The sequence below is a fragment of the Columba livia genome, chromosome 10 (assembly GCF_036013475.1).
Source record: "Columba livia isolate bColLiv1 breed racing homer chromosome 10, bColLiv1.pat.W.v2, whole genome shotgun sequence".
Lineage (NCBI taxonomy): Eukaryota > Metazoa > Chordata > Aves > Columbiformes > Columbidae > Columba > Columba livia.
Genome location: NC_088611.1, coordinates 6,666,211 through 6,679,601, shown reverse-complemented (window position 1 = coordinate 6,679,601; position 13,391 = coordinate 6,666,211). Strand labels below are relative to the sequence as shown.

General features: G+C 42.7%; 1 long non-coding RNA gene across 3 annotated transcripts in view; it reads left to right on the top strand.

The window, feature by feature from the left end:
* LOC110362335 (uncharacterized) overlaps positions 1-13,391 on the top strand; it is a 43,786-nt gene that overhangs the window by 10,771 nt on the left and 19,624 nt on the right. For 2 of the 3 annotated variants that reach the window (XR_010475058.1, XR_010475057.1), the window contains 2 exons: positions 5,516-9,186; positions 12,417-12,641. This is a non-coding gene — a long non-coding RNA (uncharacterized LOC110362335). The remainder of the gene's footprint in view (positions 1-5,515; positions 9,187-12,416; positions 12,642-13,391) is intronic. The other variant, XR_010475059.1, reaches the window with a different exon arrangement.

Genomic DNA, 13,391 nt, shown 5'->3' with positions numbered 1-13,391 from the left:
TTCTGCCCACCCGCCCCCCGACATGTTCTGCCAGAGGTGCTGCAGCAGGATTTGGAGAGGAAAAAGCTCTTTTTGTGGAGGCTTTGCCACATGCTGTCCAGGCCCCATTTTTTAGATGGGACCCAGCTCCCTGAGCGCTGGTCATTTGAGGCTCACGAGGACTCAGTAGAGCGTTCCGTAAGGTCACTGAGTGTCCCACTGCCAGGTAAATGCCACTTGTCCATCTTGCCTGGGAGGCTGGGATATCGTGGTGTCTCCCACATCATTTTAATATATCTTTCTATTGTGTCCTCTTATCGGCTTTTTCAGTCCTGCTTACAGCAGTTAAGCTTTGGCTTTCAAGTTTGTCTATTTGTAACCATGCAAGTGCTTCTATGCAGTGATCACAGGAGCTTTCAGAATGATTTGTTTATTATCGTGCTCTAATATAAGACTTTCTTAAAACATCATGTACCTTGATATGAAAATTTGTGATCACTTAAGATTGAAAGATGCCTCTTGGTGTTAGAGCATTTTAAAGAAGCTAATGATTGCTGGGATGGGGGCTAAGAGCACAGTACTTTCTAGTTTTGTGTTCATTTTATGCTTTCTAGCACAAAAATTGTATGCAGCTGTGAGATGTTTGCATGCACAGAAGCCCATGTGCTGAAGCTGCCTCTCAGCATTTCCTTGGGGCCTCTGTGTGACATGTGTCTCTGGGAACACATTTAGTCACTGTACGCATAAACGTTGGGGACAGGGAGTCCTTCCAGGCCTGAGCTGCTGTGAGTGGCCTGAAATTTCATAATTATTCACAATAATGGCCTGTGGATAAGAGAGAGTTTCTCTATGGAAATCATCGGTAAAGTAATTTCTGAAAGCTGTGCTGCTCTATGCACGCAGCAATCCCTGGGAAGGGGCCTGTATTGGCCTGTATTGGTGTGTTTTCCATGCACAGGTCTCTTGTCCTCACTGGTGGCTGGCGGAACTGAGTTCACAGGCACTCCATACCTTGCACTGGGTTTCTTTCCCTCCGAGCCTTACAGGTGCAAGGAAATAGAATAATAAAATTGTTACCGCAACAGGAGTCCATTTGAATGGGTAATTGACGCACAATGTAAAGGTATTTGAAAAGGTGGAGGGAAAAATAATCTAAATGTCCTCCATTTACTGGGAAAATGTATTGTTATTTATGAATAATTTTCGCTGTTGAGGGAAAATGTAAGATACAATCAGAGAGACCATAAAAAATGAAATGTATAAAGCGTTATTTACATTATATTGGAGAAGAGGGAATCATTGGCAGAGAGAATGCTAATTTATTTGAATACAAAATCAAGTTATTCAGAATTGCATACTTAGTTTGACTTCTGTATAAAAAGTAGTCCATATTTCTTCCTGCGCTAGAAATGTGAATTCTGGTGAGCACTGTAATGGCTCTGTCCCTGCTTGTATCTGTATCCTCAGACCGTGCAGAAACAGGGCCAGGGCAATATTCTGCTGCAGTAGGAGCTGAGCAAACCTAGAGCTGAATGAAAGGCCATCTTCTAAAAGGTTTCCTGCCTCTGTAGTGAGAGAGACAACGAGCCAGTCCCATCCAGTATGGGACACCAGCGCTGCTGGAACTGGAGCATGAACAGACCGACAGTCTCCTGTGACCAGTTCCTTCACTAATCACCACGATGTGTGCTTGGGCGTGAAGCTGGAAGCACTGGGTTCCAGAGGTGTGTGCATATTTGTTCGTATAAACACACACTGTTAATAGGTGGTGAATAATTTTCACTACCTCTTGCCACTAAGGACTGTGAATTCTAATGAGTGGCTGTGTTTATCCTCAGGACGCCGCGGGCTCTTGCAGGCTGACAGCCTCACACAGTGCCGCTCTGTTGGAACAACTCTCCCTCCTCTTTCTCCCAGCCCTTTGCAATGCTCCACAGCTTCAAGTCACCAACTTGGTAGCCAAGGACTGCTTTATCTATGCAGAAAGCTGCTTGCATTGTACAAACAAAACACTTTCAGTGCTATGGGTGCTGCTAGAGAAAGCAGAGCTGTGTGCCTGTTTCCTGAAGCCATCCCCACAGCCAAATAAAGCTGCTTGCGTTCACACTGGCACAGGGAGGAATCCCAGAGCCTCGGAGTTACTGGATTGCCATGTGCCTTGGGGTGGTCCAGAGGCAAAAGCTGTCACTGTCCTTGCTACTCCTAAAGAATGACTGGTTTTTAATGAGGTTTGCTAGTCATTGTCAACATTCAAAGGTTAATCACTAGATCCAAGAGATTAAATTATTCCTGTAAGATCCTCTTTGAACTGTTAAGCCTATGTAACCAAAGTTACATTTGGGGTACATTTGGGTGTATCTATTGCTTTTGCTATAGTGCTAGAAATAAGACATGGAGCATTCTGGTGCTTGTTCCCAGAAGACAGCGTTAGCACAGAAAGAAGAAAAAAAACAATGTTTATTTAGATCTTAAGATGTATTTGGAGACTGGTGCTGCTGGACTTGTGTAGGTAGATGTTGCATCTGATTTGTAGGAGTGTTGATCAGTAAGAGAAGTGGGGTTTTTTGCTTTTACTGTTTCATTCTGCCAGTAATAGAACATGAAGAGCATGAAGTGTCATAATCTCAGATTTTTACACTCTGATATTTTACCATAAAATTGATTGCTTCCTCAGATTTGAGAAATTGGACTGTGCTGAACAGATTAGGGTCTGTTAGCACTGGGCAGCCCTGCACATCCTTTAAACAGATAAGCACTCCAAAGGGGTTTGTACTATTAGAAATTCTACCCAGAAAAAATTACTATGTCCGCAAAGAGCATTTTTCAACTCTTCCTGTTGACAGAAAAACAGACCAAGTGTTGCCTGTTTATATTAGATCAAATGAGTGCCGTGGCAAAAATGTTGCTTCAGTTCAGCTTGCACCCTCTCTTTCCAGTGGGATAGGGAGTTCTTAATTAAATGCAAAATTTTGTGGGTGTGTTCTGCTTTCCACGAGAAATGACAGCTCCTGAGAAAAAGAAAAAGCCTTCAACTTGGGGGTTTGGGTTTTGATAAAGGCTTAAATGTTTTTGTGAGAGCTGAAGGAAGCTTTATGTTCTGACCCAGCAGGGCAGAAGTGCAAGGAGTAAATGAGGACCACGCCTCATGAAATACTGCTTTAGAAACTGCGAAAGATTTGTTTCCCCTGACAATACGTTCTGTTTGCTATCGTGATTAGCTACTTCCTCAATCACTGCTTTTATGCATTCAAGGGAAATTCCAACTGCTGCTCTTGGTTACCTGCAACACTCTGTGTATGTGTAACCATACTTGGTAAAAGATACTTGGGAGGGAACAACTAAAGAAAAAGCGCTTTTGCTGTCAATTTTAACAAGAGTTCCTTCAGCTGAACGCTGAAATAAAGCTCAGCATAACAAACAGATGAAAGACAATTTCATGTCATGCCCCCTGAGCCAAGTGGATGGTGGTTCTAGATGCTCAGACCCCCTGGATCCCGGATAGCTACATCTGCACACAAGGCTGTGGAATGTTCTCCGAATGCCACAGTGTGTGCCCAGCTTCAGGGACGGTTCTGAAAGATGACTGATTGCTCAGGATTACCTGCAGGAAGCTCCGCTGCTTCCCTCAGGTTGATTCAAACTATTTGGAAGGTGTTTGCTACACAGGGGTGCAGCCAGACTGACAGCTGAGTTGGGATTTGGGCCAGACTGCGGACACCTGACCTGGTGCAGTGGGATGGTGCCATTGTGGGCTGAGCCAGCTCAACGCTGGAAAGAAGGAGCCCAAAACAGGTTGTCCCTAGAGCAAGGCAGTGTGTGTTGCGGTACCTCCCTCTGTATTTTATTCACACGAGCAGCTAGACTCTAAATGCCCCTTGTACAAGCTTGTGTATGGATTAAACGTCTGCATGAGGCAAAGATGATAGTACAAGCTACTCTTTTTTTACCTTTGCAACACCCGGTGCCTAATGCATACCCTGTGAATAATGTGCACAACAGTCTAGTCCCAAACTTATGATGCTACACATTTTTTTTCACTCTGAAAGTAAACAAAGGGGCAGTGTTATCCATCAGGAAAAAGGAAGGTGGGCAGGCTCAGCAGCCGCGGGGGCTGACACGGTCCCTCAAGGAAGCGGCTTTCGCAGACATGTCAGCAACGTCCGCTGCTCTGCTGGCAATCCAGGAAGAAAATGAAAGTCTGCCAAATGTTTAAAAATCATTCCTTTTATTACGGCATTACTCACTGCCTGTAACTTTGTGAAATATTGTTTGGAAAGCTGATTGTTTAAATGGGTGTGGATATAAAATCAAAGAAAATGCTGCCCTTGGAGGCAAGGCCATAGTCCTTAATTTCAGTCAGAAGCGAATAAACAGTAACTATTTTTCTTCAGCCTTTTGCATGTTTTTGTGCTATTAAATCCACACATGCTTGTATAAGGGAAGAAGCAAGAAAAAAGAAAACCACTTAAGATAAAAATAAATCCTATGCCTTTTCTCTGTTAGTTTTGGCCCAAGACTCCTGCTGAGCCTGAAGTAAGTGCTGTGATACTGGAAGATGCTGAATAGTTTATTTTTACACTAGTTTTTATTTTTCCCTTTGGCCCTTCTTTTTTTTTTTCTGGGAGTATCTCCTACCCCCTGCCTATATGATCTGTGACCTAGGGGGCTTCTTTTCCTTTTTTAAAGCTTGTTCTTTACAGATTTAAAAGATTCTGGTTACTTCACAGACACAAGTCATACTTTGCCACACGTTGTTCACACAATGCAGCCAGAACTCCTCAGGCTTGAAAGTTAGATTTCTCCCTCCCTTTGATGCCATCGTTTTCATATTTTTTACAACTTAAGCAAAATCAGAATGGGACTAAGAAGGTTGATGTGATGGTAGGATGCACAGGAATTCTAGGAGAAAAGGTCTGACTGATTTGTATGGTTTAAAAAATGGTGTTAGTTTACAAACTTTGTAGTTACTAATGAAAAAAATCCTTTGCAAATCGAAACAGAACTCAGGGATTTCAATTTAAGTCAAGCTGAGAAATCATTAATTCAGTCATCACTACTGAAATGAGACTCGCTTGTTTGCCAAAGAATGCAAAAATGTCTGTTCTGTGTGAAACCATTAATTAACCAACGTGAGCTTTGACAAGCTGGCAGGTCTGACCAAGCTTTCCAGATAGCACAAGTGGAGGTTCAGCGTTAAAATGAAACCTGAAAGGAGCACGTTGAGGCTCCTGTCCATTTTTCCCAATGGACCGTTGCTTCACTTGCTCTCAATTCTAATACTTTGCAGCGTAATCAAACTTTTTAAGTATTTATGTTTAACATTTAGTCCACTTTGAAAATTTTCAAGATGTATTTCAAATTGAATTTGGTTTTGGTGTTCTGAGCACGACAGACAGGAAGATAGTTTGGATAACACTATTTAATATGATTATAATTTTTTTCTTTGGAAGCTTTTATGAAAATTCCAAATCGCTACTTAAAAATACAAATATTTACATATATAGATGAAAATCTGGCTATGATTCTTGTCTTGCAGACTACATTCCAGAACCAAGACATTGTGGTAATATCTGTAAGAGACGTATTACCGGGTTCCAGAGTCAGGTTGGTGTATTTTTTCCTAATAAATTTCAAACTGTGTACATATTTACTGAGATCCTCAAATATCTCTAATTTTAGGAAGGTTTTGAACGTCAGTTGTCATGCTGTATTTTAGAAATACAGTTCTGTACTTCATTTACCCTCAGCCAAATGGATTCTATAATTTGAGCTCACAAAACAGCAAATCTTAATCTTTATGAATTTGGGGGAGCATACAGCTAATTTGTTGTTATTCCCATCCAATTATGGACAGATTTACACATGAAGAATGGCCGGTTCCTTCATCTTTATTTTTTGATACCTGTGGTGTGTACATGTATACATACAATTGAGAAAGCAAATCTGTCTGTTGTCTTCCATCCTATAAAATTTCTACCTATCTGAATGTTTGTATTTTGGAGAAAAGGTAAAGAAATATAAAGTTTCCCCACTGAGCTTTAAATATTGCCACTTAAATAAGCAGTCCTGCTACCAGACAGTTAGCCTAAGTGAATGGGTACATTTGTAAGGTTAGGAACTAAAAAAAAAAAGAAGTGCAAGGTCCTAAATTGGATTGCTGGCAGCAGCTCCTCATGGTTCACTTAAGCCAGTTTAGTGAAAACGATTTTCCTTTTTGTTTGCCTGGAAAATGAGATTCTGTGTTTAAGTTCATTACATCTAACAGTTTATAAGTAGGTGGGTACCAAGCTATGCTCTGTTCTCTGTGCACTGAACTCTCAGATGAAAGTATCTTTGTCTGTGAATGTGCTGGTTTGCTCCTGTGTGGATGCAGAGCATCCACCGTTGTGCACTGACCTCACGGAGATTTCATTTGTACCCTTTCATTAAGCTCGTGCTTGGGTTTGCAGCCTCAGCAGCTGTGATGCTTCAATATGGGGGAAATGCTTTTTTCCCCCTTTTGATTTTACTCTTTGCTTCTCAACATTAGGCACAACTGAAACATTTCTCCTAGGTCACTAATAAAGGCAGACTTGAAGCACAAACATGATGCTGTGCTTATTGATCCAGATTCCCTAATGCCTATAGAGATGTAGGAGGTGGCATTAGGTGTGGGCCACCTTTCCTATTGGCTACAGTGGACAAAATGCCCAGTTCTGCCCGAGGCTGGCTGGCTGCTCGGTGCCATGGGGACTAGATGCACTTTGGGATGCTCTTTCACAAGGATCTGTTTCACACAAGAACAAGGTGCTTTGCTGTAGGCAGGTCAACCTCAGACGTTACTGTAGATCTGTAACTTGTCCTGAATCATCACTAAATCATGGCTCTTCTGAGAAATAAAAGCGTTTTAAACTCTGTTCCTGGTTTCCTCAGCCACCTCTGATTTCACATGGGTGCAGCCACGCTGAAGGCTTTGCTGTGGGTCCCTGCAGTGGGTTCCTGGATAAACCAATGCCAGAGGCACCTCACCGAGTGTGGGCCAAGGAATCTTTAAGACACTGATGTCTCACTGTTTTGGACTAATCTCATTTTAAAGCAGAAGTATTGAGAAGACAGAGTATCATGAGAAATGATGGAGGTTTAATGAACAACTTCAGTTAGAGGATTATGAATAACTTGAAGAAGGCACTTCAAAGCGCTCTCTTGGGCTGAGAAGCAGCCCACCCTCATCCAGGGTCTGTAAATAAGATTGTCCCCAGGGTTCTGTTGTTCATGCAGCAGTACAACTGAGTTCTTTCTGCAAACCATGGGCTCAGTTTGGATGCTGGTATTATTACAATTTCCAAAACGTTTTTATAAGTACTGCAAAGAAGATGGAAACGCAGCAGCTTGGCTTCTTCCTGGCGCCTGCCCCAGGCCCCACACAACCACAGTGACTGCTGCTGCACAGTGGCGCGACTGTGGGCCAGAACAGCCCTGAGTCCTCCACAGTTTACATAAGGGCCTGTTTCTTTATGTAAAAACATAAAAATTAAAACTAAATCTGTTGCTTTAAAGGCTCTTTCTTCAGTTTTAGCACCCTCCGAAATACTCAAACAGACTTTTAAAGCAGATGCATGTAGCGCACTGTGGGTGAGGATTAAGCAAACCCAGATTAATTGTACAAGGAGTAATCACATGTGGAAACACCCGCCTTTCCCCTTGGGGGACTTCAAATGAGCGGCAGTGTTCAGAGCAGGCTTTGTTGTTGGTTAGATCCACCTCCTAGCTGGTTTCCTAATAGCAGTGCAATACTTGATACCATCCTGCCTATTAACCTTTTATTTTATGTTCTGTTTACTTTTATTACAGATGACAATAGGGAGACCAGCGTACTCAGCTACTCAGGTTTATTTATATCCAGCCATGGAGTTGCCATCATGACTGGAACACACGGCACAGAACTGGGATCTTTTACTTGATTAGAGAGAAAATATGGGTGTTTTAGGCAGATTCTTGGGGAACACAGTGAGCAAGTTTGATTGTAGAAATGGTCACTCCATGCTGCCTGTAAAATGAAAACGTCCTTTCCAGAGATCTGTTGCAGCATCTGGAAACTGATGGTCACCTGAAAGCTTTGACACGAGTTTCAGGCAGAAGACAAAATGTGTAACAGTAACTAAGCAGAGGCATGAAAAATGAGTTGTCTTTTTCTCCCTGGAGAAGAGACCCGTTCTGCTGGAGCTGGATAACACTTGGAAGCTCACAAAGCTCCTTTTCATTAGAGAAATGAAAGCCTCGTCATCCCTAGAGCTCTTAATTAGGCACCTTTTGCCATTCACACAAATCTGTGTCTCTGCTGTCAAGTCCTATTTGTTTTAAAAATTGATTCATTCATTTCGGCTCTTTTGTTGGGCAGCAAAAGTGGATAGACCAAATGAATCCAAACACTTTGTAAATTGTAAGGGTTTTAATATAATGAGCATGGCCACACCAAGCTCAGAGAACATGTGTATGTCAATGCTGTGGTGCAAAATGCTCACAGAGCAATAACAAAAACCATGTTCAAAGAGAGGGCTGCAGAGGAGAGGAAAAAAGCACATATGGAGTATTAGTTACCTGCAGACCTATATGACACTCTTGCATTCATGGTGGGTATTAATCTGCAGGCATTACTTAGCAGTTAGATAGCAAGGATCAGAATGAAAGTGCTAGATTTTAATGATACTTAGGCTGAATGTTTTTTAGTGCAGCCTTTCTGATGAGGAATGATTTAAATCTTTTATTTAAAGGAGTTGGGATTTCTTTTTCACCACCTCCGGAAAAATAAAGTCTTTTAGGTACTGAATATAAATTTACACTGTTTGTAAGCCTTCCTTTGAAGCATTTCTCTCTCATTATGCTAATATTCAGTGTTGTTGCTGTTTACAAGGAGGTGTTTAATTCAGACAGGAAAGAACTCCTCTTGTACAGACATGTAAATATATATATGAATACAAGTATTTGCATGTAAATATTTTCTCTTTATTGCATTCTTGTTTTAAAAATCTCAGCCAACCTTGAAACAGGAACCAATCAATCACCATCACTAGTGAGACCTGCGTGGAGTGTCGGGGATGCAGGGCTGGAGCTCATCAGTGAAGTTGAGCAAACATGGCACGAGTCTCATCACCCAGGAAGCTGAGCCTTCCGTGTGCGCGGCTGCTGCTTTCCAGGCTGAGAAGAGTCTCCAGTTATCTGCATTTTCAGGTTTGGCTGATCTTTTCAGGAGGTGACACTAAATATGTGGGAAGTTTTTTTGCGGAATTTTGTGAAAAGACACTAGGTTTGTCCAAAACCTGTATTTTAGGCCTAAAGCTACTTTAGTCTTGTCCTTTACATGGATAAAGGGCTGTATGGCCCATTATTAATCCATGGGCTGTATTTTGGAAGGGGAAGGAGAACACAGGCAAAGGTATTTAGCTTATGTGGACTCTGCATGTTCAGGAGAGAGAGGGTTTTAAATAAAGGCCAACATGGCTAGTGGAAAAGAGGAAAGATCATTGATTTGAAGTCCTGTAGAGGTCGTTTTCACATTGATTATCTGATTGTCTTTCAGTATATACATCTTTTCCTTTAAAAGTGGTATCAGTTTGGGTCATTGCTCTCTGTGTTTTGTGGCTGCACAGATGAGCTGTGCCCTGAGAAAGCCCAAAAGCCTTTCCTCACATGCACGTGGAGGCATATAGACCATGTGTTAGATGCATGATGCATCCTTGCAAACTCCCATCAGCCAAATTGTACTTACACTGGCGTCTCAACTGTCAGTGTGGAGTTTTATTCATCTTTTTTCTCAGCTTGTTAAAGAAGTTGCCAACGGAAGTATCAGTGCACTAGAAACCACTGTGTAAGAAATTATAAAAACACTCATCTCTTGTGTTTCTCTGCTATTAGTTGTTGCTGGTGGTATTACATGAGATCCAACGCAAATACCTTTATTTAGTTGAATACAGTAACGTTTGCTTTTGAGTTTCCTCTTTCTCAAAGATAAGCAAGTCTTACTCTTATTTTATTGATTGAAAGTTGAAATGTCCATGACAAAGCAGCATAAACAAGTTGTCTTCAAGGTTCTCACTTCCTAGAGGACTGAATCAAAAAGGATTTATAAAACGGGTTCACACAGAAGGAGCTTTGCTCTTTCTCGTGAGCAGACAGTGCTTGCAGTGCCCAGCTCGCGTTGCTGGTTTGTATTTGAGGCAGATTAGATAATAGATGTTGCCAGTGAGGCCTCTTCAATGGTGGGTGCTCTTTGCTGCAGCATTTCATACATGCTTTTTGCCCAAGGTTACAAAAGTCCCTGTAGTCTATGGCTTGCTTATAACAGTGAGAGGTGGTCCATGCATATTTGCATTGAATTAGCTGGAATTTGCAGCACAAGTTCCTTTGAATAATGACAGTGAAAGCATTAAACATCAAGGCACACTGGAGCTGTGTAAAACCCAGCAGACTCACCATTAAGACTCCAACTTCTTTAGTTTTCACTGTGTAAAAATATACTTGGGTCTCCACCTGCAAAAATTCAGAGCGAAACTCTACTCAGAAAAGTGGTTTCATCTCACAGTGTATCAGGGCCAGGCATCTGCTGGTGTCAAAATGAAAATGTGACATATTGTGTTTATCTAGACCTGAAATGAAGTTTGAAAATTGCTCAAGCTTGGAAAGTTTTGCATGGTTTGGGAGGAGGATGAGCTGCTGAAATGCTCAGCTGAGCTATAGCAGCCACTGTAGCTCTCACATGTATGTTGGGCAACGCAAGATTAACAAATCTCAGGCCTGAGAAATGAAAGTCGTTGGAAGAGAATATGATGAACTCTGCAAAGCCTGGACTGTTTCTCTCTTGATTTTGTCTGAGCATTGGACTGCTGAGTAGATGGCAAAACGATATAAAAACCTGCAGTGATTTGCTTTGTCAGCACATTTGTTTAACCATGAACAGAACCACTCTGTTAAAGGTGACTTAAAGGTGCAGAGTTTGGCCAGGGCTTTTGTTTTTATACTTTAATTGAGTATTCAGCTCAAAGCTGTGTTTCAAACCTCAGTAAATCACAATTTGGATGGGTGTTTTCAGCCCTCCATCTGAAGCGAGGACCTTCAGGCTGCCCCTGTTGGAACTTCCTTCTCCATGGTGGGAGGAGACATGAGAAGAGTCTGAATTTTGTTTTTTCATTGTTTTGCTCTGACTCAAGACATGCCTTCGAAATCCAGACCTGGCTTTGCCCTGTTCATCCTAGCTTTAGAAGAACACACCTTAGCCCCTGCAAGCAGTGCAGCCCTACCTAACCTCTGTACCTATCGTCACCTCCTCCAGCCCCCCAGCGGGTTTGGGACAGTGACACTGGGCAGCTGGTGTCAGACACACACCGCAGGGCAGTTTGGGGTGCTCAGCTGCCCCGTGCGTGCAGCTGTACGGCGGCTCCCGTGCCCCTGGCTCCCCCCTGCGCGCAGGCAGTTACACAGCTCCGCTGTCTGCAGACAGCTGTGTTCCAGCTGCTCTAACTGCTCCCTGGAGGATCCATCGTGCTGGGGAGTCCTCCAAAGCTGTGAAGCTACAGCAGTGTCTCCTCAGTGTGCCAGAGCATCCTGACAGGCTTTTTTTTTTTAATGATGATAGTATCACTGTGAGTACAGTTAGAAGGCTGAGGGTCTTGGACACCACAGAGGGACTAGGGACACTGCAGAGCTCTGGGAGCAGCCCCTGCAGGTCAACCAGGCACTGAACCAAATTAAACAGCCAATTCTTGACAGGGGAGTTCTGCCTCTGTGGAGCCAGTACAGCTACGTGTTGCTTTGCTGTGACAAATAGAGGAGCCATTTACAAGGGTCTGTTTACATTTTCCCAGTTCACTCAGCTCCAGTAATTATTGATAGGTCTAATTACCATCAGATGGCTGTATTTCAGTGTGGGTCAATATCAAAGACCCCAAAGGTTCTGTAAATATGTGGCTTTTACCTGGAACCTTAGCAAGGCAGAGAAGTTGAAGCTGTCACAGATAGTATCTCACAGAAACATTGATTTATGAGAACAGTCGGAGTTTTGCTGACGGATATCAAGTATTTTGTTGACATTTTAAAAACAGCTACAAATAAAATTGGTAACATTCAATTAACCAAATTAGAGCAGAAAGGAAAATGTGTTAGGGAAGGGGAAACAAACACTTCCATTACATAACAATAAAACTTTATAGGCAAAAGGCAACCTGACAGTACCAAATATCTTTCAATATTGTCTGCTCAGGACAGCATCATAATGCAAGACTGAGTAATCCCAGGAGAATGCTGTTGTACAAACATGCAAACCTCCTACAGTGTTTCAGTTAAACTGAGAGCCTGACGTGATTTTCAGACCAGGCTGTGATGTGGGGGCTAAGAATAATAACTTCAGGTATGTCTGTTTAGTGCCTTCTTCATGAATCATTGGTGTGAATTATTTTGTTTTTCAGCAGCACTAACAGTCCTAGAATCCTTCAGCAGCCCCTTTGTGTTAGTAACTAACTGCAGACTCAAGACACTGCTGGGCTGAAGATGCCAAAAGAAAGGATGGTGTAAGGTGCTGTGTGGCCAAAGGAGGATGCACAGACGAACCATTGCACCCTGTCTGCTTTGCTGTCCTCCTTCGTGTGGGCTGACTTGGGTAGCACACCATGGGGATGCCTCCTCTCCTTCGGGTGAGTAGAAGTGAAGTGCTATGGGAAGGAATTTTTCTGCTTCTTTTAATTTGCTAACAGTAAAACAAAAAACCCAGCAAATGCATATCTGGGGTAGCACTTCCTGGGATAGCCCATCCAGTCATGCTTGTGTTGGCTGCAACCGGCTTGGTATGTAAAGTCCAACACTGTTGAGCAAAGGTATCAGCAGTGCCCTCAGCTCACAAACAATGCGTGAGAGAAGGGACCTGGCAGGCTGTCTATGGAAAACTCTTAATCTGAGACCAGAGTAAGTTCTGTAACTGCAGGCAACAATGGACAGGAGTCCTTAGGTACTTGCTCTCTTGGCTGATAACTGTTTTTCTCATATTTTTCTGTGGCTGCTGCCTTAAGCTTTTAGGAGTCCTACGTGATTAGGCCGAGAGATGTGATGTGGTGAAAGACTCAAAGGCTGCATTAGTCACCATGTTCTTTGCTAAGTGAGTAAAATAAGAGACTGTGTAAGAGCCATAGTCAGAGGAAGGAAGTTATTGTCAGTCCTGGATACTGAGACTCAGTGGGCTTGCCCTTTTTAAAGTTTCATACATTACAGCCTTCTGAAAGATTAATTAATTCAGGGGTCCTAAAATTACAGACAAATTCCCCAGCATTAAAGGACAGCCTTGGCAAGGAACAGGGGCAGTCTGAGATGCTGCAGCTGTGGGAATGTGGCCACAAGATGCTGACTGGGTGGAGGGCAAAATTATTTGGACTCACAACCATCTCCATTGC